A 7,839-nucleotide genomic window follows, 5' to 3' on the forward strand; every position below is an offset into this window, starting at 1 on the left:
GGCCTTCATTTAATCTTCTTATCTCAATGGTCGCATGCACACATAAGTCTGCTACTTTTGGGCGTTAATTATGCCCTGGTCAATGTGTAAATCTCTAAATGTACAGTCTTTCATAGACGTAGGGAGTAGGTTGAGCACTTGAGCGTGAGCGTGTGTGTTGCATCGTGTGTTGTGTGCCGCATGGGTGCGTGAGTGTTGCGTGTGTCCATGTGTACGTGTGAGTGTTGCATGTTGCACGCATGCATGCATGGGGCTTACTCCCTCCCATTTACATGTTCATATTTAAAGCTTCCTCTATTCCCTCCATATGGTGATACTCCCTCTGTTCCCAAATAGTACAGAGTAAAAGCCTCCCTCTGTTCCCGAATACGGAGTATTTGTCTTTCTACAGATTTCAACAGGTGACTAGGTACGGAGCAAAATGAGTGAAGTGAGCGTAGAGGCATAGGGATACTGTAGAAAGGAAGTCCTCGCGATCCATTATTCCCCATCTCGGTCAGAGAGAACGTCTTCGCAGTGAAGTGACAATACACGCTGCAGCAGATGGGACACATAATTAATAAGCTGAACCAGCATGTTGGTGTTACTAAATCAGCCTTACCCAGTACTGCCATCTCTTCTTCTTCCTCCTCTCTTCTTCTTCCTCCTCTCTTCCCCATCGCCGGCCGCACACAATTTACCCCCGCTCACTGCTCGCCCGCCCGCGCCATCTTCCTTGGTAGCTCGCGCGTACCATATCCCCCCGCTCACTGCTCAGCCACACGAGGAGAAGCCTCTTCGCTCGCCCACTCGAATCCACTTCCCCGCTGGCTCGCAGGCACCGAAAACCCCAATGGCAGAACCGACTGATACACAGAGCCGCGATTGGAATTCCCTCCCCGATGTTCTCTTGGAGCAGATATGTAGTCATATGGACCTACTCAGCACCGTCCGTCTGGCCGCATGCTCGGTGTCTTTCTACCGTCTACTCGTCTGCAACCGGCCGGCTCTTTTCAAGACACCCTGCTTGCTGATGCCCGATCCTCGCAGGTGGCCAAGACAACGACTTGACGATCCTACGGAGGTTGCCGTGGTGCCCCTCGACATGCTACCACTACCCGTCCACATGTCCTTCATGCGCGGCCGCTGCTGGGCGGGCCTGAAGGCCAACTGGATCGTCCTCATCCACCACACCGGTAGTCCGTGGCGTCTTGTGGATATCTACACCCAGTGAGAGATCACCCTTCCATCGTTGGACACTCCTGCCTACTACGCACGAAACGCGTCAAGCTTTTGGCTTGACCTCTGTTTACATAAAGTTGTAATCCGCGAAGTGCCCACACCATCAGAAGACTACATGGATTACAAGCTCATTGCCTTGTTCAACATGGGATTAGTATATCTGGAATCCGGTCGCCATACATGGTTATGGCTCATCATCAATACTGTTGAGGCAACATTTCTGTCTGATGCTATAGTGCACGATGGCATCGTTTACGCGGTCGACGCACAAATTGGTTGCCTATACTGGTGGAATCTATCGTCGTGTAATTGTTCTATCTCATCTCATCTTTACCTCATGAATACAACTGCATGTTCATTTGTTACAAATTTAGAATGCATAGCATGTCTATAACCACATCATTGCTATATGTTCCTCTCATTTCCTAGATTTTTATGACCACACATGTTATTGTTAGAGTTGATATGAGAACAATTGGCATCTAATGATTGTTAGAATACATATTATGAGCATAACATCATGATTGCTATATGTTATTGCTTAGAGTTGATATGAGAACAGTAGTAGTAAGTGCTATGGTAGAATATGAGTAGGCGCTGTCATAGCTGTTTTCCTCTCATTGTTACATGATGTTTGAACCATGACATATTGCTAGAATATGAAAGCCATTGGCTTATTTTTTTAACTTGGGGTATGATTATGACCACGGCATTGCAATTCTCTGTCTATGATATGTGTCACTGTTATAATAATCTTAATTCCAGACATACTCTGAACATTATTGTTTATTTTTGTCCTTTTGGTCTCCAATTTGAATTGTTGCAGCAGACGCAAATGCGCTGGCCTTCATGATTCCAGGACCTGGAATCATACGAGCCGATGGCTGGTGGTTTATCGCTCGTTCAGCTGACGGCGGTCATTTGATGCTCATTCGCACGTACCAAATTGACCAAACCATTACATCAAACCACATGCAGTACAATGCGTGGGGCGTTCATGACATTGATGGCTATGGCCGCTTCGTGTTCAAGAAAGATCCCAGCTCCATTGGGCCATGCGTATTCAACTGGAGGCGGGTTTACAGCCTCGGCAACCACTCCTTGTTCCATGGTTTACAGCCTCGGCAACCACACCCAACCAATCATCGATCATATCACCGGCGATGATTACTGTGCTATGCAACTTCCATTCGTGAGGGGGGGCTGTGTTTACACATCATGCCATGGGTTTCATGCATCACCATATCCAGAGATTCGTCGACACAGCTTGTTGCCAGATAATCTTCAATGTCTGAAAGGCATCAAGCTTCCATGTGATGGATGGCTTTTGCAAACCCGACATGCGGCGATGTGGTTCATGCCAACAACAAATATGCACAACTTGATTCATGTTGATATCTAGACTGAGCCATGTATTCTGCTGCTGTAGCACGACCCTCTTTTGTTGGCTATTATGTATTGTTGTTAGTTTGAAGCACCCCTCTAGTTTGAAGGATAGATACCTTCCTAGGATCAAGTGCATCCTAACTCACCTGCATAGGATGTACTGATAATGATGGAGATGCTGTGCAGAAGCCATATATATATATACATAAACACTATTCTGATCACAACATGAACATCCCGAGTAACGCGCCTGACCTTCCCCGAGTACTAGGTTGAACTTTAGCTAAAAGGTGTCCAAATGGGGCTTGTGATATACCGTTGGATAACTATGGACATCAGTATCATGACCCAAGTTAAATTTTTGGCAAAATGTAAGCGGTTTAAGAGCAGTTTTGAAAACCGTTTTTTCTTCATACAGAAAACATGAATCGTATTTTCGATCGCATTTTTAAACCGTTTATCGGAATGAGATAAATAATATGGCGTTGGAAAGCTGCTGCAAAACCGCTCCTTCCACATGTTGAAAGTTTTCTCTAATTCCCTACGGTTAAAGAATAATTCGGAAAATCATAAAATTTCGCAAACCGAACACCCGAGTTCGTATTTTTGACGCCATTTCTAAACGGCTAATCCAATTAAGGCAAATAATATGGCGTTGGAAAGCTTATGAAAATGCGCTACTTTTTTATGTTAAAAGTGTTTTCTAATTTTGAATGGTTTAAAAGTAATTTAGAAAACGGTACAAGTTCCACCGAGTTCGTATTTTCGAGCTAATTTTTTAACCGTACGTCCAAATGCAGCAAATGATATGGCGTTGGAAAGCTTGAAGAAATGCGAAACTTTTCTGTATATATTGTTTCTCCTAATTCATTACGGTTTATGTCAGTTTTGAAAATGGTTAAAAACGTATTTTTGCCGTAATTTCTACAAACTTTATCGGAATGGGGCAAATAATATACCGCTGAAAAGCTACGGAAAATGCGAAACTTTTTCATGTTGATGGTTTTCTCTGAATCTTGGCCGTTTTCAAGTAATTTAGAAAATGGCGAGATCATTCGTTCTGCCTTTATCTCGAAACAAATTCTTCGAAAATGCACCGCGTGAAGAACCTGAACTTCTCGGCATGTCTACTTGAACTTCACTCTGTTTTCACGTGTTTTTTTCTCGTAGCTTTCCATCCACTCACCGGAATTGAGCAAGTGATATACCAGTGGAAAGCTGCTGTAAACACGCAACTTTCCCGTGTTGATCATTTTTTCATACTCGCGACGATTTTGAAAGTTTTTCATCTGAAATTCATTCAGTGTAGTAGGTGAACTTCCTGCTGTTTTCACGTTGAATTTATGTGAAGTATTTTCGTTTGTAATTTTCTCATCCATTTCGTCAGTGTTACACAAATTATATTCTTTTTGTACAAACTTCTCTCACAATATTTTTTTTTAACTTTCTCCGACCGAGGACTTGAATTTACACAAATAATATTCCTGCCGTTTTGAGGTAAATTAGAAAATGGCGAGATCATGATTTCTGCATTCATCAAAACGGAAATGCACTGCGTGAAGTAGTAGAACTTCTAGGGCATGTCTGTTTGAACTTCACTTTGTTTTTGACGTGCTATTTTATGCACTGCATGAAGTAGTTGAACTTCTGAGGCATGCCTGTTTGAACTTCACTCTGTTTCACTTTTTTGTATTTTTTTCTTATATGAAATACACACCATGTAGTACGTGAACTTCCGGTTGTTATCACTTTGAATTTCTCTCTGGTTTGAGAGAGTTATTTTAAAACACAAAAAACATTTTTTATGTATTTTAGACATCTAAATACACGGTGTACCTCTCTCACAAGAATTTTTTTGAACTTTTCCTCGCCGAGTACTTGAACTTCTAGCAACTTTTTTTCATTTATGGGTTGTTTTTAAAAGTGCAAAAAATGGCGTTGTGTTTTTTATTTTTTGAACAGGTAAATCCTAAGTTCTAATAAACTCCGAACTTCTCTGTTATTTCAATTTGAACTTCACCTTTTCATATTTGAGTAAAGAATAGTATTCGATTTTTATATGGAAAGCTTATGAATCGGTGGAAAGCTTATGAATCGCAACATGTTTTTCATGTAGACATGTGTTACAAATTCGTTGCCGTTTGAGAGCAGTTTTTTAAATAGCAAAACAACGTTGTTTTTTACCTTTGAAAACAACATGTAAATGAACGACGGACATCTCATAAATATAATTTTTGAACCATGCAGGGTGGGGCACGTGAACTTCTTGCAACAAACTTTTAGGCTTTTAATTCCATATTCTTTTATTCTCTTCTGAAACGCATTCCGTGAAGTAGTTGAACTTCCCACTGTTTTCACCTTGAACTTCTGTCACGTATTTTTGTTCAAACTCTCTTACAAGAATTTCTGAACTTTCTCGGGTAGAGCACTTGAACTTCTAGCAACAATTTTTTTAGCATTTTCTTTTTCATTCTTTTTTAATACAAAATGCACACCGTGTAGTACGTGAACTTCTGGCTCTTATCAATTTTAATGTCTCTTTGCTTCTCTTAGTAACATAAAAAATCTGAGTTTTTATAGACATCGAACCACTCTAACTTTTCTATTCTCATTTGAAACGCATTTTGTGTAGTAGTTGAACTTCTCGCTGTCTTGGACGTCTATGTGTCGTAGTTTTTGTTTGGGGCTTCACCTTTTTTAGTTTTTTTACATTAAACATACTAAAAGCACTTTTTTGCATCAAAGCATACTATTGAACTTCATGAAACAATAGAAAACAAGAAATTAGATAACCCGATGTACAAATGGGAGCCAAATAAACAAACGATCTTATTCCCTTTCATACGGCTCACTGAATTTCACATGTGCAAATGGACTTCACTTAGTTGTCTCACCTTCATCATACAACTTGTACATCCAAGCCCAAAATCAAACTACAGCAATAGCGTACCAACAAAACTCTAAACAGTGATCTGTCCCATCTCCATAAATCCAAAACAGAGGAAATTTCACTAATAGAAAAATGGTAGCCGTTTAGGTGTAAGGAGACCATGACGGGCCATGATTTTTCATGGTTGGGGACACAGTAGTTGAACGTGCCCATTTGAGTCTTCTTTTCGGACACAATATCATGGCCGGGCGTACGAACCAGATAGACTGTCCACCAAGTGTGCGTTGGCACGGCTGGCTCCCCAACCCAAACAAACGAGTCTTCTCGCACACACGCTACCACTCCGGCTCAGCATTACTGTGGCATCTCTGCCCTGCTATTTCACCAGTCCTTCCTTGACATATACTCTCCTCCTGGTGGTGTGTGTTTTACTTCAACATTTTGCTGGGATCATAAGATGGCAAGATATGGTGGTGCAGTACGGGCTAGCTGCCGGATGTTTGACCATCAAGGACTACTGAGTCAGTCACTGAAATACATGGGGCTTGGTTCGTCTTGTGCCTCCGGGGCAGATGAGTCTAGGTAGTAGTACATCCTGCCTCGAGGACTGCTGGTTCAGGACTGAAAAGTGCCAAACGCAGCACACAACTTGTCAGCAGAATTTGAGCTTTTGCAGGAATCACTCCCATGCTATTTTGTGTAGTATACTGTCATACTGTGTGATGCGAGCATACCGGAGTAGAAGACTCGAGGTAGGCATGTTTCCAAATATACTTCACTCGGATTGCAGCAGCAAACACCGGATTTTGGACAATTATAGCAGCTTCAGGCCATATGTATTCACATGCACTGCACTGCTCCTTTCCACAAGATTACAAGGCCATATTTATGAGCGCGGTCGAAGAAGAGCGAAGGGAATCAATCCAAACAGCAACCGAAAGAAGATCAGAATTGGGAAAAGATCTACTAGCACAGGAAGGTCGAAAATAAGCTGTAATTAATCGACTAATCGAGTCGCAACCTCAAAAGAGAACCAACTCCCCTCTTCCTTTCAAGAAGGGAGCAAAAATTAATCGAGTCTTCTGTACTCAGTTTGAAGTCTTCACAATAAGTCTCCCTTTATAGGATGGTGGGCAGCAGGATAAGGGGTGTTGTGTTCACGAATGGTCGGCAGCTCCGTCGTTGAACGGCCCGGGGCTGCATACTTGAACGGCTCAAGGCTGCTTTGGGAGGACTCGGGGTGTTGCTGCAGATGGGATCAGGGTGAGGGTGCTCTCCACTGCCCTGAAGAAAATGCCCTGCAGGACAAAACACACATGCAAGAACCTTGCGATATAAGTGCGCGATGGATTTAGGCGCTACAGGATCAGTAGAAATTGAACCACAGAGTGCATACGAGTCGACCTTCACTCCAATGCTCAGGAGGTGCCGAGCGTGACGGAGGATGCCGGCGATGCGCAACCATGGCGCGGCCAGCTGCAGGTTGTGGCCTCCTCCATCTGAAGTTCGACGCCTCCTTGATCTGCAGGATAGCACACCATCCGCACGCGGGCTGGTGGTCGCCGGAGAGTGAAGGGTGGTGAAGGATCCTTGCCGGATCGAGCTTCCACGAGGTGCTCTGGCAGGTGGTGTTGCGCGTCATCGGCTGGGGTCGGGGCTAAGGTTGCGTCGCCGGCGGGGGTGGGGCTGCGGCGGTGCCACCGACAGGGGCGTGGCTGCGGCTGCATGGCGATGGCGGCATCACCGGCTAGGGTCTGGGCAGCGGGATGGGTGCTCCCATGACGTCGACACTGAGGAAGGAGGAGATCGGTCAAAGGGAAGGGCGGGCATGGCGGCGCTCGGCTTGCCGGCAGGGCGGGAGTGGGAGGGGGCGGGGGCGGAGATGCCGGGTGGAGGCGGGGTCAGGGGGAGCTCGGCGTCACTGGGACTGGGGAGATCCGAAGGTTGGGGATCGGGCGAGGTGGTGGACGTGGAGGTGTGGAGTGGGCTTATTTTTTTCTTCGTGGGTTTCGGGAGCTCGGGAACGTGTCTTCGGGCCTATATAGCGCCGACTGTGATCCGAATAACTGTTCTGATCCTGGGATCCAAATAGTGCTACTATATATATATCAGTTAGGCTTCAAGTGCGTACTTGTTAGTGAAACCTATGTATAAATTGTGACACTAAATACGACTAGTAAGTACTCCAGTACAGTAGCAGTACTAGTATACGTCGGTCAAATTATTCATCATGTCCACACATTGAATTGACATGACAACACGCTGCGCGTGAGGTGACACAAGAATCCCGGCGGCGTGTTCGGGTATTCTGGACTTCAGATTTTGGAGTACCACTTATCTGT

The 7,839-nt window shown here is 44.3% G+C and overlaps 1 long non-coding RNA gene across 1 annotated transcript; it reads right to left on the reverse strand.

The window, feature by feature from the left end:
* Positions 1 to 5,495: 5,495 nt before the first annotated feature.
* On the reverse strand, positions 5,496 to 7,489 carry LOC125533359. The gene is made up of 3 exons (XR_007294245.1): positions 6,902 to 7,489; positions 6,232 to 6,795; positions 5,496 to 6,118 (listed from the first exon to the last, which is right to left on the reverse strand). It is a non-coding gene; the product is annotated as an uncharacterized LOC125533359 (long non-coding RNA).
* Positions 7,490 to 7,839: the final 350 nt, after the last annotated feature.

This window comes from Triticum urartu, chromosome 1, assembly GCF_003073215.2.
Source record: "Triticum urartu cultivar G1812 chromosome 1, Tu2.1, whole genome shotgun sequence".
Lineage (NCBI taxonomy): Eukaryota > Viridiplantae > Streptophyta > Magnoliopsida > Poales > Poaceae > Triticum > Triticum urartu.